Source organism: Camelus ferus, chromosome 19, assembly GCF_009834535.1.
Source record: "Camelus ferus isolate YT-003-E chromosome 19, BCGSAC_Cfer_1.0, whole genome shotgun sequence".
NCBI lineage: Eukaryota > Metazoa > Chordata > Mammalia > Artiodactyla > Camelidae > Camelus > Camelus ferus.
The window spans coordinates 37,276,773-37,299,736 of record NC_045714.1 but is presented as its reverse complement, the minus strand read 5'-3'; the positions used below and the strand labels follow the sequence as shown (position 1 = coordinate 37,299,736).

The 22,964-nt window shown below is 35.9% G+C and overlaps 2 protein-coding genes across 3 annotated transcripts in view; both read right to left on the bottom strand.

The window, feature by feature from the left end:
- Positions 1-18,438, bottom strand: part of ASIP (agouti signaling protein) — a 72,670-nt gene extending 54,232 nt beyond the window's left edge. Inside the window, exons 1-2 of one of the 2 annotated variants that reach the window (XM_032462189.1) lie at positions 18,223-18,438; positions 17,673-17,760 (exon numbers count right to left, since the gene is read on the bottom strand). The gene's annotated coding sequence lies outside the window, so the exon portion shown is untranslated. Of the gene's footprint in view, positions 1-17,672 lie in introns of both variants that reach the window. The other variant, XM_032462188.1, reaches the window with a different exon arrangement.
- Positions 1-22,964, bottom strand: part of LOC116658005 (60S ribosomal protein L29-like) — an 801,314-nt gene that overhangs the window by 732,317 nt on the left and 46,033 nt on the right. The window lies entirely within an intron of this gene.

The following is a 22,964-nucleotide window of genomic DNA, read 5'->3' as shown; positions in this document are numbered from 1 at the left end:
TTGACAAGCTGGACTCCACATAATTTAAAAAGTTTGTGTATCAAAAGCCAATATCAACAGAGTAATAAGGCAACCCACAGAATGGGAGAAAATACTTGCAAATCATATATCTGATAAAAGATCAATATCTAGAATATAGAGAAAACTCCTAAAACTCAACAATAGTAACAACCAATTCAAAAATGAGCAATGGATTTGAATAGACATTTTCTCAAGAAGCTATATAAGTGGCCAATAAGCACATGAAAAGATGCTGACCATCACTAATCTTTAGGGAAATAAAAATCAAAACAAAAGTGAGATAGTTCACACCCATTAGTATGACAACTATTAAAAAACAAGTGTTGGAAAGAATGTGGGGAATTTGGAACCCTTGTGCACTATTGGTGGGAATGTAAAATGGTACATGCACATGTAAAATAGTATGGTCGTTCCTCAAAAAATTAAAAACAGATTTCCATATGATTCAGCAATTCCACTTTGGAGCATATGCCCAAAAGAATTGAAAGTAGAGGTAGAATCTCAAAGAGATATTTACACTCATGTTCATAGCAGCATTATTCATAATAGCTAAATTGTGGAAGCAAACCAGTGTTCATCAGCAGATTAATGGATAAGTAAAATGTGATGTATACATAAAAAATGGATTATTTGACCTTTAAAAGGAAGGAAATTCTGACTTAAGCTATAACATGAATAAACCTTGAGGACTGGATAAAGATGTGGTACATAAATACAATTGAACACCACTCAGCCATAAAAAAGAATAAAATAATGCCATTTGCAGCAACATGGATGGACCTGGAGATCATCATTCTAAGTGTAGTGGGCCAGAAAGAGAAAGGAAAATGCTATATGATACCACTTATATGTGGAATCTAAAAAAGAAAAAAAAAAAAAAAAAGGACACAAATGAACTATTTATTATTTATAACTTAGATTATTGATTTCTTGAATATGTGTAAGCTCATTTGTCCTTTATGATTGGATTACCGAGTTCCTTTGATTCTTATTTTGTGGTTGGTTTTATTCCTTTGATAACTATGCAAGTTTAAAAAGCTAAAGCTCTAATCTGTTCTTAGAAACAATGATCAGTACATATATGCAAACTAAAAAAAATGTGCAGTATATTGTATATATGTATTTACATGCAATATAATGTATATGTGCAGTCAAACTGTAATAGTTCTACCTAATAAAACTGAAAAAGAAAAAAAAGCCAGAAAACAATGGAAAGGTATCTTTAAAATGAAATAAAATGACTGCCAATTTAGAATTCTACATTTAGAAAAATGACTTTTTCAGAAATGAGGGTGGAAATAAAGATAGTTTCAGAAAGAGAAAAACTAAAAAATTTGTCATCAGTAGCCCCACAGTAAAAGAAATGCTAAAAAGGTGTTTTTCAGGTGGAAGGAAAAAGGAAAAGCACAAAAGTGAAGGGAGAAATATAGGGCAACATGAAGTTAAAGGCAGTGGGTAAATCTTAATAAATACTGATTGTATAAAATAACAGCAGTGACAATAACAATATAAATAAAATTTATGTAAAATTGTATTTAAAATATAAATTTAAAAATACATAATTAAAATACATGGCAATGAAAACACAAAAGGAATGTGTGTGCATGTTTGTGCGTTGGATAATTGAACTTAAAATATTTTTCGATTCTTACATTGTCTGGGAAATAGAAAATTCCTATTTGACTCATGATATAATCTGTATGGTACCCATTTTAAAAACGTAAAATGATGTACAACTAATAAATTAATAGGGAAAATGAGATAATAAAAAATAATTAGCCCAAAAGAAGGAAAAAAGGAAATAAAAGGGAACATAAAACAAATGGGACAAATAAAAGCAAATACTAAATTTGGTGCAGGCATTATGGAAAAGAAAAATATATATACCCACATATATATGTATAGATGAATCACTATGCAGTACACCAGAAATTAGCACAACAGTGTAAACTAACTATACTTCAATAAAAAAAGAAAAAAACAAATACTAAGATGATAGATTTAAGCTTAAATATATGAGTAATTACATTAAATGTAAATGGGCTCCAATTTAAAGACAAAGATCATCAGACTGTGTTAGTTTCCTATTGTTTTGTAACAAATTACCACAAATTTAGTGGCTTAAAACAACACTAATTTATTATCTTTAAGTTCTGGAGGTCAGAAGTCCAAAAGGGGTTTAATGGGCTAAACTCAAGGCGTTGTCAGGGTAAGGTATTCCATCTGGAGTCTCTAAGGGAAAATCTATTTCCTTGTTTTTTTTTGGCTTTTAGAGTCCACTGTATTCCTTGCCTCAAAGACCTTCCTGTATCATCAAAGCCAGCAGTGTAGCATCTTTAAATCTCTCCTTGATCTAACTGTCTCGCCTCCCTCTTTCACTTAAAAGGACATTTAGGATTATATTGGGTCCACCCAGATTATCAGCATTAATATCCTCATCTCAAAATCCTTCACTTAATCACATCTACAAAGTCCCTTTTGCCACATGAGGCAATATATTCTCAGGTTCTAGTATAGGATGTAGACATCTGTGATGGTTAATTTTATGTGTCATCTTTACTGGGTTACAGGTACCTAGATAGTTGGTCAAACTTTATTCTAGATGCTTCTGTGAGAGCGTGTTTGAATGAGATTAACATTTCAGTCAGTACACTGAATAAAGCAGATTGTTCTTCATAACGTCCATACACCTCAACCGATCAGTGGAAGACTTGAACAGAACAAAAGGCTGACTCTCCACTGAGTAAGAGAGAGTTCTTCTCCCTGATGGCCTACTGAAATATCAGCAATGGTTCTACAGCAGCCTCCTGGCCTTCAGATTCAAACTGGGATATCACCTCTGCAGCCTCTATAATCACATGAGTCAATTCCTTACAACAAATTTCTTTCTCTCTCTTTCCCTCCTTCCCTCTAGATATAAATATAGATATATAGATATATAGATATATATATCTCCTATTGATTCTGTTTCTCTGGAGAATCCTCTAGCACAACATCTTTGAAGGGCCATTATAACGACTACCACAGACTGGAGAATAAAGCCAACTTAATGCTGCTTATAAAATATATATTTCAAATGTAAGATTTAGATAGTTTTAAAGTAAGAAGATGGAAAAAGATATGACATACAAACACCAGCCAAAAGAAAGCTGATTAACTACACTAATATCAGATATAGTAGACTTTAAGGAAAGAAGTATTGCTATAGATAAATTCTTCATAATAATGAAAGGTCAATTCAGTAGTTCTAAAGAGTATAACAGTTCTAAAGATATTTGTAGCTAATACTATAGTCTCAATATATAAAGCAAAAATGGACATAACAAAGAGTAAAACTACATAATTCCGGTTTTTACAACATAATACGTTATATCCCTCCCACAGTAGCACAGACAAAAATTTAATGATGTAAAAGAACTAAACAATATGATTTACACACTTGATCTTACTAACTTAATTGAATGCTGTACCCAGAAACTGCAGAATATACATTCTTTAGAGTGTGAATGGAACATTTATCAAAATAAATTATATATGGGGCCATAAAGCAATTTTAAACAAACTACAGAGGATGGAAATTATATAGAATATGCTTTCTATCCACAGTGGAATTAAGATAGAAATCAGTTAACAAAAAATAATTAGAAAAATCCCTATACAGATATGAAAAAGATGATAAGAATATTTTCAACATCTTTTTTGACAGTGAATTTGAAAATTTAGGCCAACTGGATAAATGCTTAGAAAAATACAAACTACCTAAAGTGACACAAGAAGGAAGGGCAGATCTGAATAATCCTGTATCTATGAAAGAAATTGAATCAGTAATTAAAACTTCTACATCAAGAAAGTGCTAACCCTGGATGTTATTCACCCTGGATGTACTGATCCAAACATTTAATGAAGAAAAAATACCAATTTTACTCAAACTCTTCCAAAGAATTAAAAAAGATGGAAGACTTCCCAACTAATTTTATGAAGCTAACATAATTTTTATTTTGAAATCTATTAAGGACATCACAAGAAAAAAGTTACAGGTCAAACTTATAACAGAGATGTAAAAACAGTAGCATGTAAAATTAGCATTATAGAAAAGGGTTAATACTTCATGACCAAATTGGACTCATTCCAGAAATATAAGATTAAATTACCATTCAAAAAGCAATCACTGCTGCTCATCATAATAAAAAGAATAAGGTAGAAAAACAGTTTCATTTTACTTAAGGAGGAAAATGCATTTTATAAAATTTAATATTCATTAATGTTTAAAAATCATTCCACATTAGGAATAGAAGAGAACTTTCTCAATCTGATAAAGGATGTCTACAAAAAGTAAACTTCAGCAAATATCATACTTAATTGAAATATTAAAAGCTTTCTTTCTGAGAACAGGACTATGACAAGGATGTCTGCTGTCTTCACTTTTATTCAGCACTGTATTTAAGAATCCTAACCAGTCCAATAACTTAAGAAAAATAATAAAAAAGAACAAAGATTGTTAAAGAAAAATCTCATTCACACACTGCATGATTGTGAATCTACAGAATATGCTTAGTAAGATTTCTGTTTACAAGGTCAATACAAAAATTGTTATTTTAATATATCAGTATCAAACAATTAAAAACTATACATTAAATTATGCCAATTATATAACTATGAGAAATATAATAAGAAATAAACCCAATGAGTGATATGCCAGACATCTACAAAGAAAACTATAAAATATTATAAAAAATTTATTAAGACTTTTTGAATGCAGGATCAAATTCATGGATTGGAAATTTTAATATGGCAAAGATTCCGACATTGATGTACAGATTTAATGCAACTTCCAAAGCCCAGCAGGACTTTTTTTTGGTGGAATGTGAAAAGTTATTCTAAAATTTATGTGGATGCCCCTCACCCCCATCCCACCAGACCCAACAGGTGCCCTTGACTGGCACTGTAGCCCCTCCAAAGCAGCCCTCAAACTCGGAGGGCTGGCCCCACGTACCTGAGTGCCCATAACAGTTAAGGCCAAGTCTTAGAGCTAGTCATGTCAGGGACCAAGCCCTCACACTAGTGTGCCCAAAACTGTTGTGGCCCAGCCACAATAGGAGGATGCACACAGTCCACATAGGGGATATTCCTAAAGCACCTAGCTCTGGCAACTTGGGGGGTTCACACTACTGAGCCCCACAAGACACTTTCAGCACAAAGATACTCCATGAATACCACAAGATGTAGCTGATTTACCTAATACATAGAAAGAAACAAGAGAATTAGGCAAAATGAGAAGACAAAGAAATATGTTACAAACAAAAGAACAAGACAAAACTTGGGGAAAAAAACCCTAAAAATGGAAATAAGCAATCTTCCAGATAAAGGGTTGAAAGTAATGATCATAAAGATGCTCACTGAACTCAGGAGAAGAATGGAGGAACCCAATGAGAATTTCAACAGAGAGACAGAAAATATAAAAACAACCAATCAGAGCTGAAGAATACAATACCTGAAAGAAAAACACACTAGAGGGAACCAACAGCAGATTAGATGATGCAGAAGAATGAATCAGTGATCTGGAAGACAGGGTAGTTGAAATCACCCAATCCGAACAGCAGAAACAAAAAAGAAACAAAAAAATGAGGGTAGTTTAAGAGACCTCTAGGACAACATCAAGCATACTAATATTCACATCATAGGGGTCACAGAAGGAGAAGAGAGAGAGAAAGGGACAGAAAACCTATTTGAAGAAATAATGGCTGAAAATTTCCCTGACATGGCAAAGGAAACAAACATCCAACTTCAGGAATTACAGAGAATCCCAAACAATGAACCCAGTGAGACACACACCGAGTCACATTATAACTAAAATGTCAAAAGTAAAAGATAAAGAGAGAACACTAAAAGCAGCAAGAGAAAGAAAACTAGTTAAACACAGGGGAGCCCCCATAAGACTGCCAGCTGACTTTTCAGCAGAAACTTTATAGGCCAGAAGGGAGTGGTAAACATATTCAAAGTGCTGAAAGGAAAAAAAATTTATAACCAAGAATACTCTACCTGGCAAGGTTATCATTCAGAAGTGATAGAGAGATAAAGAGCTTCCCAGACAAACAAAAGCTCAAGGAGTTCATCACCCTAAACTGAACTTACAAGAAATATTAAAGGGACTTATTTAAACAGAAAAGAAAGGCCATGACTAGAAATATGCAAGTTATGAAAGAAAAAACATCACCAATAAAGGCAAATATACAGTAAAGTTAGTGGATCAACAACCTACATACAAGTATGAATGTTAAAAGACAAAACTAATAAAATCATATATAACTACAATAATTAGTTAAGGGAGACACACAGAAAAGATGTAAAATATGAAGTCAAAAACAAAATGTTGAGGGTGGTTAAAAATGTAGTGCTTTTAGAATGCATTCAAACTTAAGTGGCCATCAACTTAAAATATACTGCTATATACTTAGGTTGTTATATAAGACCCTCATGGCAACCATGAACCAAAATAATAGATACACAAAAAATAAAGAGAAAAAAATACAAATGTAACACTAAAGAAAGGAATAAAACCACAAGGGAAGGGAAGAGAGCAAGAGAAAAAGAAAGGAATAGAGAACAATAAAAATTACAGAAAACAGCAAAATGGCAATACATTCATACCTATCAATAATTACTTTAAATATAAATGGACTATATGTTCCAATCAAAAGACAAAGGGTGGCAGAATGGATAAAAAGAAACTCCCACATATATGTTGCCTAGAAGAGACTCACTTCAGAGCTAAAGACACACACAGACTAAACGTGAGGGGAATTAAAAAAAGATATTCCATGCAAATGGAAACAAAAAAGAAATATTGGGTAGCAGTATTTATATCAGTAAAAAGTAGACTTTAAAACAAAGACTGTAACAAGAGACAAAGAAGGGCATTACATAATGATAAAGGAGTCACTCCAAAAAGAAGATAAAACACTTGTAAATATATATGTTCCCAACAAAGAAGCACCTAAATACATAAAGCAAACATTAACAAACATAAAGGGAGGAATTGACCAGAATGCAATAACAGTAGGGGACTTTAACACACCACTTCCATCAATGGAGAGATCATCCAGACAGAAAAATAATAAGGAAACACTGGCCTCAAACAACACATTAGACCAATGAACTTCATAGATATATAAAGAATATTCCATTCAAAAATTGCAGAATATGCATTCTTTCCAAGTGCACGTGAAACATACTCCAGAATAGATCATATGTCAGGCCACAAAACAAGTCTCAATAAATTAAAAAAGACTGAAATTATGTCAACCATCTTTTCTGACCACACTGGTATGTGACTAGATATGAACTACCAGAAAAAAAAATTTAAAAACCTAGAAGAAGCACATACACATGAAGGCTAAACAACATGGTGCTAAACAATCAATGGGCCACTGAAGACATCAAAGAGAAAAAAAAAATACCCGAGGACAAATGAAAATGGAAACATAATATCCCCAAATCTATGGGACACAGCAAAGGCAGTACTGAGGGAAGTTTATAGTGATACATGCCTATGTCAGGAAACAAGAAAAATCTCAATTAAACAATCTAACCTTATACCTAAAGGAACAGTAAAAAGAACAATAAAGTCCAACGTTAGTAGAAGGAAGGAAAATACTAAAGATCATAGTGGAAATAAATGAAACAGAGACAAAAATAGAAAAGATAAAACTAAGAGATAGCTCTATGAAAAGATAAATAAAATTGATAAAACTTTAGCCAGATTTATCAAGAAAAAAAGAGAAAGGGCTCAAACAAGTAAATAAATCAGAAATGAAAGAGGAGAATTTACAACTGAGTTACAGAAATACAAAAGATCATGAGAGACTTACATGAACATTATATGTCAACAAATTGGACAACCTAGAAGTAATTGCTAAATTCCTAGAAACATATAACTTTCCAAGACTGAATCAGGAAGAAATAGAAAATCTGAACAGACATCACGAGCAATGATTCAGTAATTGATTCGGTAATCAAAAAACTTCTAACAAACAAAAGTCCAGGAACACACAGCTTCACAAGTGAATTCTATCAAACACTTAAAGAGTTAATAACTATCTTTCTCAAACCATTCCAAAAAAATTATGAGGAAGGAATGCTGTCAAACTCATCCTATGAGGCCAACGTTACCCTGATACCAAAACCAGACAAAACACCACAAAAAAGGGAAATTACAGGCCAATATCCCTGATGAATATAGGTGAAAAAAACCTCAACAAAATATAGACAAGCCAAATTCAACAATACATTAAAAGGATCATACACTATTATCAAGTGAAATTTATTCCAGAGAAGCAAGGATTTTTCAGTATCTGCAAATCAATCAATGTGATACACCACATTAACAAAGTGAAGGATTAAAATCATATTATTCTCTCAAAAATGGCGGAAAAGCTTTTGACAAAATTCAACATCCATATATGATAAAAATTCTCAACAAAATGGGTATTGAGGGAACATATCTCAACATCATAAAGGCCATATATGATAAGCTCAAAACTAACTCAATGGTGAAAAGCTGAAATCATTTTCTCTAAGATCAGGAACGAAACAGAGATGCTCACTCTTGCCACTTTCATCCAACCATAATATTGGAAGTTCTAGCCACAGCAATCAGACAAGTATAAGAATAAAGGGCATCCAAATTGGAAAAGAAGTAAAAGTGTCATTGTTTACAGATGACATGATATTATATATAGTAAACCCAAAAGACTCCACCAAAACTATTAGAATTAATAAATAAATTCAGTAAAGTTGCAAGATACAAAATTAATACACAGAAATCTGTTGAGTTTCTATACACTAATAACTATCTACCAGAAAGAGAAATTAAGAAATAATCCTATTTATAGCTGCATGAAAAGAATAAATTACCTAGGAATAAATTTAACTAATCAGGTGAAAGATCTGTACTTTGAAAACTATAAGACATTGAGGAAGGAAATTGAAGACAACATAAATAGGTGGAAAGATACACCATGCTCATGAATTGGAAGAACTGTTAAAATATCCATACTACCCAAAGCACTCTACAGATTCATTCCAATCCTTATCAAAATAAGGCATTTTTCATAGAACTAGAACAAATATTTGTAAAATTTGTATGGAATCACAAAAGACCCTGAATAGCCAAAGCAATCTTCTGAAAGAAGAACAAAGCTGGAGGTATCATGTGCCCTGGTTTCAGACTATACTACAAAGTTACAGTAATCAAAACAGTGTGGTACTGGCACAAAAACAGACACATAGATCAATGGTACAGAATAGAGAGCCCAGAAATAAATCCACACTTATATGGTCAATTAACCTATGACAATGAAGGCAAGAATTTACAATGAGGAAGGGACAGGTTCTTCAATAAATGGTGTTGGAAAACTGGACAGCTGCACGTTAAAGAATCAAACTGGACCATTTTCTTACACTATATTCAAAAATAAAATAAAAATGGATTAAAAACTTAAATATAAGACCTGAAATCATAAAACTCCTAGATGAAAACATAGGCAGTAAACTCTTAGACACTGGTCTTAGTAATATTTTTTGGGATCTGTCTCCTCTGGCAAGGGAAACTAAAGCAAAAAAACCCCCGAAAAAACAAATGAGACTACATCAAACTAAAAAGCTTATGTATGCAAAGGAAACTATCAACAAAACAAAATGACAGCCTACTGAATGGGAGAAGATATTTGCAAACAGTATATCTGATAAGGGGTCAGTATCGAAAATATACAAAGAACTCACACTACTTATCGAAAATATACAAAGAACTCACACTACTCAAAATCAAAAAACAAACAACCCAGTTAAAAAATGGTCAGAGGACCTGAATAGACACTTTTCCAAAGAAGACATACAGATGGCCAACAGATACATGAAAAGATGCTTAACATCATTAATCATCAAGGAAATGGGAATCAAAACCACAATGAGATATCTCATACCTGTCAGAAAGGCTGTCATCAAAAAAACAACAAATAACAAGCACTGGCAAGGATATGGAGAAAAGAGAACCTTTGTGCATTTTTGGTGGCAATGTAAATTGGTACAGCCACTATGGAAAACAGTATTGAGGTCCCTCAAAAACTTAAAAATAGAACTGCCATATGATCTGGCAATTCCACTTCTGGATATTTACCCAAAGAAAACAAAACCACTAATTTAAAAATATATATGAACAATATACATTCAACGAACAGTAATGTTCATTGCAGCATTATTTACAATAGCCAAGATACAGAAGCAATGTAAATATCCATTGATACATGAATGGATAAAGAATATGCAGTATATATACACAATGGAATACTACTCAGCCATAAAAAAGAATGAAATCTTGACATTGTGACAACACAGAGGGTATTATGCTAAGTGAAATGAGTCAGACAGAAAAAGACAAATATCATATGTTTATCACTTACATGTGGAACCTAAAACAAAACAAAATAAAACAAAAACAGAAACAGACATAGATACAGATAAAAAACTGATGATTGCCAAAGGGGAGTGGGGTGGGGGCTGGGTGAAATAGGTGAAGGGGATTAAGAGGTACAAACTTCCAGTTATAAAATAAATTAAGTCATGGGGATGTAATATATAGCGTAAGAAATATAGTCAATAGTACTGTAATAACTTTGTATGGTGACAGATGGTTATTAGACCTATCATGGTGATCATTTTGTAATACTTTTAAATGTCAAATCAGTATGTTGTACAACTGAAACTAACATAATATTGTATGTCAACTATACTTCAATAAATAAATAATCAAATTAATTAATTTAAAAAACTGACATAGTATAGCACAGGGAACTATATTTGATATCTTGTAGTAGCTTACAGTGAAAAAGAATATGAAAACGAATATATGTATATTCATGTATGACTGAAGCATTGCGCTATACACCAGAAACTGACACAACATTGTAAACTGACTATACCTCAATAAAAAAAAAAAAAAACCTGATGTGGAAATGCAGAAGTTCAAGAACAGCCAAGACAATCTTGTGGAAGACCAGAAACATGAAAAATTTATCCTATTATGTATTAAGACTCATTACAAAGCTACAGTAATTGAAACAGCATGAAATTGGCACAAATGAATAAACAGGAAAAAATGGACACCTCATAACCACATTCACATATAGATAGACAATTGATTAATTATAAAAGTGAGGAATTAAGTCTTTTCAGTACATGATGCTGGGTCAACTGGATATCCATGTGGAAGAAGAAAAACAAAATATGACCTCACAGTATACCCTAAAATCAATTCCAGGTGGACAATGTTGTCAGACTATATTGGCACTAGCCACATTTAATTAAATTAATTCAAAATAATTAAAATTTAAAATTCAGTGCATCAGACATACTGGCCACATTTCAAGTGCTCAACAGAGGTATCATATTGGCTATCATATTGGACAGAAGATAGAGAATAGTTCCATTGCTGCAGAAAGTTCTATTTGACAGCACTATTCTAGAGGAAATTATAGGAGAACATCTTCATGAGTTTAGGGAAAATTTTTTTAAAAAGAATTTTTAAACTATTTTAAAAATTTATTTATGTATTTATTTTACAGTATTATATTTTTATTAAAGTATGGTTGATGTACAATACTATATGTTACAGGTATACAATATAGTGATTCACAAAATTTTAAACATTATAGTCTATTTGTAGTTATTACAGGGAGTTCAATATTTGTAGATACTGACAGGCATATGTAGACTAGAAAAACAAGATTATACGGTATAGCACAGGGAAATATATACAAGATCTCGTGGCAGCTCACAGAGAAAAAGAAATGTGACAATGAATGTATGTTCATGTATAACTGAAAAATTGTGCTCTACACTGGAATTTTACACAACATTGTAAAATGACTATAACTCAATAAAAATGTTTAAAAAATATAGTTATTATAAAATATTGGCTATATTCCCCATGTTGTACAATACATCCTCATAGCTTATTTTATACCTGATAGTCTGTATCTCTTAATCCTCCACCTCCATCTTGCCCCTCCCTCTTTCCTCTCCTCACTGGTAACCACTAATTCCTTCTCTGAATCTGTGAGTCTGTTTTTTTTCTGTTATATTCACTAGTTTGTTGTATTTTTTTAGATTCCACATATAAGTGATATCTTACAGTATTTATCTTTCTCTGTCTGACTTATTTCACTTAGTATAATGCACTCCAAGTCCATCCATGCTGTACCTGAGAAACTAATACAACATTTTAAATCAACTGTATTTCAATTAAAAAGCAAGCAAGTAAGCAAGCAAGCAATCAAGCAAGCAAGCAACCAACCAACCCATTTAAAATATGGGCAAAAGAACTGAACAGACATTTTCCCAAAAGAGGAAATGCAGATGGCCAACAGGAACATGAAAAGTTGCTCAATGTCACTTATACCAGGGAAATGCAAATCAAAATCACAATGATATCATTTCACACCTGTCAGAATGGCCATCATCAAAAAGAATACAAATAACAAATGTTGGCAAGGATGTGGAGAAAAGGGAACGCTTGTACACTGTTGGTGGGACTGTAAATTGGTGTAGCCACTATGGAAAACAATATGAAGGTTTCTAAAAAACCTAAAAATAGAACCATCATATGGCCCAGCAGTTCCATTCCTGGGCATTTATCAGAGAAAAGCAAACATATTAATTCAAAAAGATACATACACCCTGCTATTAACAGCAACATTATTTATAATTGCCAATGTATGGAAGCATCCTAAGTGCACATCAATAGATGAACAGATAAAGAAGATGTAGCATATACATTTGCAATGGAATACAACTCGCCCATAAAAAAGGATATTTTGCCATTTGCAGCCCTTCATTCACTATTTTTTTCACTTCAAAAACCAGAATTTTATAACTGGCATAAACATTTCCATTGCATCAAAAACAACAAAGTACCTAGAAAAAAAACTTAACCAAGGAGGTTACCTATACTCTGAAAACTGTAAAACATTGATGAAAGAAATTGAAGATGATACAAAGAAATGGAAAGATATCTTATGCTCTTGGATTGAAAGAATCAACATTATCAAAATGGCCGTACTACCCAAAGCAATGTACAGATCCAATGCAACCCCTGTCAAAATATTCATGACATTTTTCACAGAACTAGAACAAACAATTCCAAAATTTATATGGAACCATAAAAGACCCTGAACTGCTAAGGCACTCTTAATGTAGGTTTTTTTTTTCTTTTTCTTCTTTTTGTTCTCTTTTCCTAAGGTTTGATGATTAGAGAACTTCCTTTAACTTTTGTTGTAAAGCTGGTTTGGTGCTGCTGAATTCTTTTAGCTTTTGTTTATCTGTGAAGCTTTTGATTTCTCCCTCAAATCTGAACGAGAGCCTTGCTGAATAGAGTATTCTTGCCTGTTAAGTTTTCCCTTTCATCACTTTAAGTATGTTGTGCCACCCACTTCTGGCCTGTAGAGTTTCTGCTGAAAAATCAGCTGATAACCTTACGGGAGTTCCCTTGTATGTTATTTGTTGCTTTTCTCTCGTTCATTTTAATATTTTCTCCTTATCCTTAATTTTGGTCAATTTGATGACGATGTGCCTCGGTGTGTTTCTCTTTGAGTTGATCCAGTGAGAAACTCTCTGTGCTTCCTGGACTTGGGTGACTGTTAAACAGAATTTTTTAAAAGATGCTAACCATAAAAGAAAAGCTTGAAAAATTCAGTTAAATTAATTTAAATTCAAATTTAAATTAGGAAAGCCTTTTCAACAAATAACACTATAAAGAGAATGAAAATGCAAGCCACAGAATGGAATAATAGCCAGGTCTAGGGTGAGGCAAGTGAGGTACTAAGCCTGAACACAAATTTTTAAGGGGGCACCAAAAAAAAAGCCCCTTAGTATTCAAAACAAATAAGATGTTAATGCAATATTTTAAAAAGAAAAATTAATTTAAAAAATCCATGGTGAACAAAATGTCAAAACTTTAAATAAAGATAGGTATCAACATTTCTGATTTTCCCTTTGCCTCAGGCTCCAATATGATTTGACAGCATTGTGGTAAACGATATTTGCAGTATGTACATAACAAATGTTTATAATATTTAAAGATAGCTTACAGATCAATAAAAATGTCAGACAATCCAACAGAAGAATAGGGTCAAGACCTGAAAGGTATTTCACAAAACAGGACATCCATATGTCCAATAAATATATTAAAAGGTGCTCAAACTTCATTAGCCATCAAGGAAATACAAATTAAAATCAAAAAGCATTCCACTACTCACCCACCAAAATGGCTAAATGTAAAAGACAGACAATACCAAGTGTTGATGAGAATGCAGGAAAAAAACAGAACTCTCAGACATGGCTGGTGGGAGTGTAAAAATGATACAACTACTCTGGAAAACTGGAAGTATCTGTTAAAGCAGAACTCACACATATCCTATAATTCAGCAATTCTACTTGTAGATATACCCAGTAGAAATGTATTCATATGTTCAGAAAAAAACTGTTCATAAATGTTCCTAATGGAACTATTCATCACACTTCACAACTGGAAACAACCCAAAAGTCCATCAATAAGGGAAAAGATAAATAAGTTGTAGTATATTAATTCATGAAATATAACAATACAGCAATGAAAATAAAATATTACTACATGCAATAACATAAATGAATCTTATGAACCTAATATTAAGCAAGAGAAGTCTCACATCAAAGTACATACACACATATATAACCTCTTCCCCCCTAAACAGGCAAAACTTAATTATGGTGTTAGAAATCAGGGTAGTGGTTAATCTTGGAAGAAAGGACTTAAAAAGGACATGAAGGGGCCTCTGGTTGCTAGTAGTGCCCTATTTCTTGATCCAGGTTCGTTTCCTGGGTGTGTTCACGTGGTGAACGTTCATCAAGCTGAAGACATTTTTGTCCAATAGAAACAGAAAATTTTTCAAAAATAACTTTACTTCGAATTAAATAAAAATGTGTCCACTCCATTCAGGAGCCCAGGGAAGAGGGAGATTAAGATTTAAAAAATTAAGCAATCAGATGAAAAAGTCAGCTGTCACTATTTTCTCTTTCTGATCCAGCTCCCTTCCCTCAGGTAAGGAAAATACTTTGAGTTGTCATCTTATGTACAAGTAAGGGAGGCTAGTCTGTCTTCCCATTTGATGCACAGGAAGATTGCAGCCCTGAGCAAGTCAATGACTAGATTAAAGGCCTCACGTGCTGTTAGAAGTAGATGCAGGAGTAGAAATTGGTCTACTAATTCCTACTCCTGAGCTTGGTATACCAGGGCCTGCTGCTCCTGTGAGTCAGGCTACCTGATGACAGTGAAGCTCCAGTCAGTTAATGCATTCACTAGGGTCCGGTAAATTTTTCTGTGTCCCTAACTTATAGCGATGCTTAAGATAGAGAAGGCCTCCTAATTTATTTCACAGTTGAACTAACTTAAAGCAGATACCCAGTGAGTCATCACTGCATACACTTCCCTGGAAGAAAATGTCAAAAGATGCGACTATAAGACATAAGGAGGCAATTTTAAGTAACAACTTTTCTCCCTTCTAAAAGTCCAATTACTGACTGTATTGAATGAGGCCTGATGGCACTTGAGAGCAGAACAAACCAAAGAAAGAGCAAAACACGTAATGCCTATGATCCTGTCTATGATGACTACTTCTAAATAAATGAAGAGTCACCCTTCTCATCCTTTAAAGCAAGATTTAAATTGTGGTGTGGAATGTTTTGAATTTAGTACTTTTGCTCCAAGCTGATTCTTCTTAAAAACACCTGAATATAAAGAAAGAAATATAAGCATGGGTCTGAGGAACAGACAGAGACAAAATTGGTGGCTGTCTAGTAGGCAATTTATGTCTGGATCCTACCTTTGTGGGGGCCATCAGAAGGGCTTATGGAACTCTCCCCCTCTGCAATGACCCCATTCTTCTTCCTTTTCCTCAAGATAGCGGCCCAACGAGCAAAATGCATACCTTTCAGGGCTCTAGGGAGTACTTTGGCCCCCAGACACAGCTGCACAGATATTTAAATTGGATACAGACTCTAGCTTTACAGTTCTTCCCAATTTCCTCCCCAAAATCTGAATAATATTTCCCTACCCAGCTGAAGTCAGTTTTCTCTCAAGCCATGACCATTTTTTTTTTCTTTTTTCTTTTGGTACATTTTCCCTGAACTGTATTCTTTCTTATCTCAATCAAAGATGGCAACCTGCCACCATCCACTGCCCTCCATTCCCAACTGACATCTGATCTTTTTGGTTCCTATTTTCCACTTTTGTTCTATAAGAACTCCTCGCTCTTTTTGACTAGTGTCCCGGCTCTTTTGCCCAACTCTGAACATTTGGCTCGTTTGCTTCTCCATGCCGGACTATAACGGTGTCTTTGCTAGAATGCTTACCCATATACAGAAGTGCTTAGAAGAGAGAAATATTCATGGTGTAACCAAAAGACAACAGGTTTTATGTTATTTTAATTTTGAAATTCCCCCAGACTGTCTTGAAGAACCAGAAACAGCCTGTTTCCCAGATTGCATTCCGACTCCGAGCCACTTACACAAAATGGGGGTTACTGCACTTGAAAGTAAAACAGCCAATTAAAAATAATTGTCTTGATTTGGGTTTCACATTTCCTTATATCCTTGAATATTTTCAGGGCTCCAAAGCAATAGAATCTGGTATGTGGTCTCCTAGACCCACAGGTCTGCTTTTCAAAGCCTCAACCCGACAAAGACTGAAACCAAATACTTAGATCCACAATTTACTTCTTTTGAGGTAAGACTCGGTTTCCTTTCTACATCTGACTGACAGGATGTTTGAGTGACCAAATCAAAAGGCTATAATGGGCCCCCCATTCCTGGTAATTACCTTTGCATGGGGCCGTCCTGCTGAGGGTTGTGCCCAAAGTGAAGCCATCAGCATTAGTGCCCCGATCCTTAATGAAACCCCTGTGGCTTAAGCAAAGGAGATGCAGACACATGCCCTACCTTCAATATGAGTGACAATATTTTCCTTTATTTTCAGCAGTTTGACAAAGGAACTACTGTAACTTCATGCTTCCAGGGTATGGTTCCATTACTCCCTGGACGTGTTCTTCATATCATCTGCTTTATAGGTTCATTGCAACATGGCTGCTCCCTCCGTGAAGGTTCTCTTTTTCTACACATATCTCAATAGAGCTCCACATTGTGGTACAGTTAAGGGCACAGACCTGCAGCCTTCTCTTCTCTGGTACTACATACTTCTCAGCTACCTACATAAAAGGCATAGACAGTGGCCAGCTGCTTTTACAAGATTTTAGATGTTCAAATATTTTGGAAAATTTTGCACCCGAATATGAAACTGTAATTATGAAACTCCAGTTAGCGGGATGTGCCAGGCAAAAATCATTTAGGAACTGGGGGCTTGAGGAGATTTTTACTATAGAAGAAACAAACAAACAAAAAGTAGAAGAAGATGAGGAGGAGGAAGGAGGGGAGAGAAAGGAAAAAGAAGTGGGAGAGAAGGAGAAGAAGAAGAAATTGAGCTCATAGATCTCATACTAAGCATGGATATTGTACTATACCAAAACACCCACTGAGAAAGAGATTTCTTCTTCTCACACTGGGCTTACCTCTCACTACACAGGGCCCTGTCCCAGGAGTCGTCAGAAGCAGCTCTCTGCGGTCAATGATAGATAATTCCAGATGAAAAGAAGGGTTCTGAAATCAAGATGTTTTTAGATCAATGGTTCTCCAAGTGGAATCCAGGGATCTCTGGTGGGTCTGCAAAGATTCTTCCAATCGTTCCGTGGGCTGGGTCAAAATGCAAGGCACAGAAGTGTGTTGAGTGTTTTTTTTTTTTTTTTCTCTTTGAAACATATTTTCCACTGGGGATTTCAATAAAAACTTTAGAGCATCAAAACAAGCATGTTTAAAGGGAGCTACAAATAATCACAAGGATTCAGCAAAAACACCTCAGAAATGTTTTTTTGTTTGCTGGCTTGTTTATTTAATCTGGCAAATAGATGAGACTCTTTTGTTCTGTTCAAGTAGTCTAAGGACTAAAAATTTTGAGACTTACCAGTCCAGATGAAAAGATGAACCTTGCAAAGGACACTTTTTTAAGAGGAAGAAAGGCAGGTCCTTTCTTCCCTGAATTTCCCATTTCCCAGTGTCGTTTACCTCCGAGTCCTCTCTCTCTGCACTCCTTTCTAGCTCAGTGCCCACAAATCTGAAGTCAGAAGCGGCCACTACCAAGAAGAATGCTTCTCTGTCGCCACAGCTGTCTTTATTCAGGTTTCTCTTCCAGGGAGCAGGAGTTCAGGTGTGGAGTGAAGAAAAATGTCAATTGCAGCTGCAGCTTGGGAAGATCTGTTTTTCCTCATCCCAGCCCCACAGCAAGAGTTAACCCCAGGAAAGCCTGAGCTGCTGGAGAGGAGTTTTGTGAGTTACCTAATGACACAATTGCTAGCCACAGAGCACAACAAAGCTGCCAGGCCTTCTAGGCTGTTCAGATGCCATGAGATACAATTTAGTACTTAAGTCTAGGTCTGCCTTTCTCTAACGGAGCGACATGCACATTCAGCTATTTGTTGGACTGATTTGTACAGTCAGGGGTTCTTAGAAGACTTTCAAAACAGATGAGCTGCCTATACCACAGGTAAATAGTGTGGAAGCTGTAAATTAGAATGGACTTGGAAGCCTCTAATTGGATTTTGCCGAGGTATTTGCAACCCATTTACCTATTCGGATAATTCTGTCATATGTACAAAGTGCTCTCTGATAAATCAGATGCCACCCTTAATTTTCCAGATGTTGTTAGCCCTCTCAATCCTTTGGTGCAGACCCACCCAAGAATAAAGCAAAAGGATGTACTTCTCAGCTTGCTTGATAAGGTGAAAACAATTTGTTTGCTCTTTGAATGAACTGACTGAAAAAGAAAGGAAGAAAGGAAGAAAAAGAGAGAGAGAGAGAAAGAAAACATTTGCATGTAATTTACTACAGACCTCTCTGGGACTCCCTGGTTCTTGACCCTTTCAGCTGAAGATTCCCTTTTCCACAGTCTGCAGAGGCTCAAGGACTCAGCCTGTCAGGGAATAATACTTTGTTGCCTGTTACTGCAAATTGGTTTAAATAGGTTGTCAAAATGCTGTAGCTGTGACCAAACCCCTGATGGGGAGGCGGGGCAGCACATGCCACATAAACATGCTCATGTGTTTCTGTATGGATACCCAATGGGAAAGGTATTTGCCTTTCTGGAGAAACTGGAGGTTCTCTACTGCATTATATGGTATCGCAGCCCTAGAATCTGCCTCATGTAGGTCAAGTCCATGAACCCAACTTCTGGAGATCTATGTTTGATTTTTATTATGACTAAGTTTCTAGATCTTTCGGGTATCGCAGAAAGAGGATCAGAGTATCAGAAGACCTGGTTTCAGCTCCGACTGCCACTTACAAGCTCTAGGATTTTAAGCTACTGTATCTGTCTTCTCTGAGCTTCAGTTTCTTTATCAGTACTGTGGGTAAATAATATTCTCAATGGAGATACTGGAAAGTAAATTGAGATAATAGTATGCAAAGTGCTCCGTGCATGTGAACTGCATATGAATCTGAGGGATCACACTGTGGCAAAGGATGACTCAGCCTTGAAAGAGGAGGACCCCACAATTATAATGGGAGCCCATGGAACAGGTTCTGCGATTGCCAAGTACCCCATCTTACTGCAGCTTTTTGGAAGATGTTTGTTTTTAAGGTGGAATAGTGGAAAAGGCACTGAACTGGAAGTTAGGATATCACTGTTCTAGTCCCAACCCTGGCAACAACAGAGCTAGATAAATTTTGGCAATTCATTTAATCTCTTTATGTTTGTTTCCTCACCTATATAATAGTGATATTCGTATTTTCTCTTTCTAAAGCTTAGTATTATTGTGATGCTTAAATAAGATAGGGTCTATATAAAATTTATATATAAAACACATTCAAATATAACTTATTTTGGTCAAAAACTTCAAAACAATCCTGCCAACCTAGTAGTGCCTAATACATTCTGGAAGCTGTGTCTAAAACTTAATTTAATCCTGTTTCTGTGGCTGACAAGAATGAACTGTAACTGGCAATGTCCCCACTGAATTCACTCAAATAGCCAGTCCCTTGGGTTCTGCCTGTAGTCCTTGAATTGCAATGAAAAATAACATCAGGAAATGAGCAAAGGCTGAACTCCAGCTTTTCTAAATTTCCTGTGAATGCATGGTTGAAGCTTCTAGAACCAGGCCTATGTCTTTGGTGGCTAGAATTGAGGGTCCTTTTGGAATCAAAGGGCTTCAGGAGATTGCTCCCTGCTTTGACTTCAGCATACAGTAAAGCAAGTCAAGGGGTCCAGGAAGCAGTAACAGGATCAATCTTGCAACTTTGGGAAGCTTAAGACAAAGTCCCACCCTCAAATCACTGACCACTCAACCCTGTAAACACTTACTTTCAACAGCAGCCAAGAAGGAGAGCCATCCTCTCTATCAGACTTATCATTTCCCTCTCTATCCAAGAAAATACCTGTAGAAGAAAGTTAGGAGAACCCATGTTTATTTATTTTGTTTTATTTTTTGTTTTGCTTTTTCTTCCGTGACCCAGCATATTGCAGACCTTCCCTGGGTGAACAGATTATGGGAGAGGCTTATGCAGCAGGCTGTCATCTGTGAGGCACTGTAGCCCTACCCTTTTCATATAGCAAAGGGCTACCTGGAATGTTCCTCCCATTATGGGTTGGCCTGGGCCATAAAGCAAAGGCACCCACCCCAAACTCTTGTGCATGGGCATGGAAACTTGTAGACATGGATCTTTTCCCACAAACACTGCTTTTTACATGGAGCCACTGAAGCGGCAGGCTGGAGTCAGGGGAGCAGGGAGGCAGTTGGTGGACAGTGAGAATTAGAATTCACTCTTTTCTTGGGTGCCTTGTTCTGCAGACCAGAAGATGCTGTGGGCTATCTCAGTTCCAGGCATGAAGCACCTCCTCCCCAATTTGTCCGTAAACCTCCCTACTCATGTATCAGTAAGGACAGGAAACCACTGCAACTACCAGAAGCCCTGGCATTTAAAGTCCTAAAGCATATCCTAATCCAGTCTTCCACATTAGGTCCATGTAGTTTATCCTTGTAGAAGGAGTTATTAGCATGAATTCCTTTTTAATGCTTGAGGATTCTACCTCAGGAGCACCTTGGAAAAATCTAAGACAAATCTAAAAATCCAAGAAAAATTTAGAGAATCTGTATCTATTTAGAACCTGTATCTATTTAGAACAAGCAGATAAAGGGCTGCTAATTTAATATTTTTAAGATATGGGGTATGTCAGTTCATTAGAGATAAGAGTAAATAAGGACAGTTTTCATTTGGGGGTATCCGATCAGGAGGACTTTAGGGGACCAGGATGTTTCAGGGAGTGGATAATCTCATTCTTCTGGCTTTTATTGTTTGAACTTCTCCAGTCTGGGACTGAGGTGAGTCCAAATGGGCCAGTAGTCCATGGACACTAGGGCCCTTTGGCAGGGGAGCTGTACTTGTGAGTACAGGGCTGCCAGGATTTGGATAGGCGCATCTCCTTTACCCCAAAAACTTCTCCCCTGACTGGCCCTCCTTCCTCTAATTTTCAGGCCCTGTGATCTTTACTGAAAAGTCAAACCATATGGTTTTGATTCTGGTTCCTGGCTTACTGAAAGTGTTTCATATCTCCTGCAGCAGGAAGCTCTCTGGCCTCTTTAAGCAGCTGCTCTGGCATCTAAGAGGGGAGGCCAGCTCTTCTGGCCCCCCTCACCAGCTGAGCATGGCAGCCCAGTGGAGGGCAACACACAGTATAGAGGAAGGGTAACAAGAATGGCTGTAGGGGTGAGGAGACACTCCTGGTATTCACAGAACTGGAGTCTGGGCTCAGGCTCTTGTGGGTATCTGTCTAGAGAAATGGCTTTTTCCCCTTCATGCTACTCCTGGATGTCCACCTGAGTGTTCCTGTGAGATAAACCTTCCCTGGATACGGGAGAATAGCACCCAGTCTTTCTGGAAGTAATAGGAGAGAGAAGTCCCTCAAAATAGGGCCCACAAAAAGGATTGCACAATGCTTCTTACTCGTGCTTCAGTTAAACAAACTTCAGGTGAGCTTCAGAGGTATTTACTGGAAAAAAAATTCTGTGATTTGAGTAGTAAGGAAGATGGAGTTTAAGTCAATCACTTCTCAGAAGGGATCAAGCTACTCTGTTGTGAAAGGGAAGAAGGGATAGTGACAGGCTAAGGAATACTTTAATGGAATCATTTTGTTTATTTATATAATGCTTTATAATTTTCGGTCATTTGATCTTATCTCTAGGCCTGTGTACTTGCTGACCTTTCACCTGAGACTTTTTTTTCTGCAGCTCCCCATATAGCTTTCTCCTTGTCCTCCAGATTTCCATATTTCCTCCTCAGAGAGGGCCAACCGGACTAACTTCTCTTCAACTCCCTATCGTATCACTTTATTTCCTTTCTAGAACTCATCATTATTTGAAATTATCTTGTTTGCTTACATGTTTTGGTCTAGTTATTCAACCATAATGTAAGCTCCATGAAAGTATCCCACCTATCTTGTTCACTGCTGTAGCCTCAATGCCTAGAAAAGTACCTACAGAACAGCAAGTGTTCAATAAGCATGTGCTGAATGAGGGAATAAATGACTGGAGTGGGTTGGGAGAGCTAGCTAAGGAAAGCTAGGTAAAATTGGAGTGGGATGCATATGGCCAGAAAGAACAGAAATGATCAGGAGAAGAAATTGGGACCAGTAACCAAAATCTTCTGAGAAGTGGAAATAGAAAGTACAGATAAAAGAACCACATTTTGCATGATGCCTTGCGGCTTTCATCATTTTCAACAAATGTTTAAGTACGCCCTATGTGCCAAGCATTATG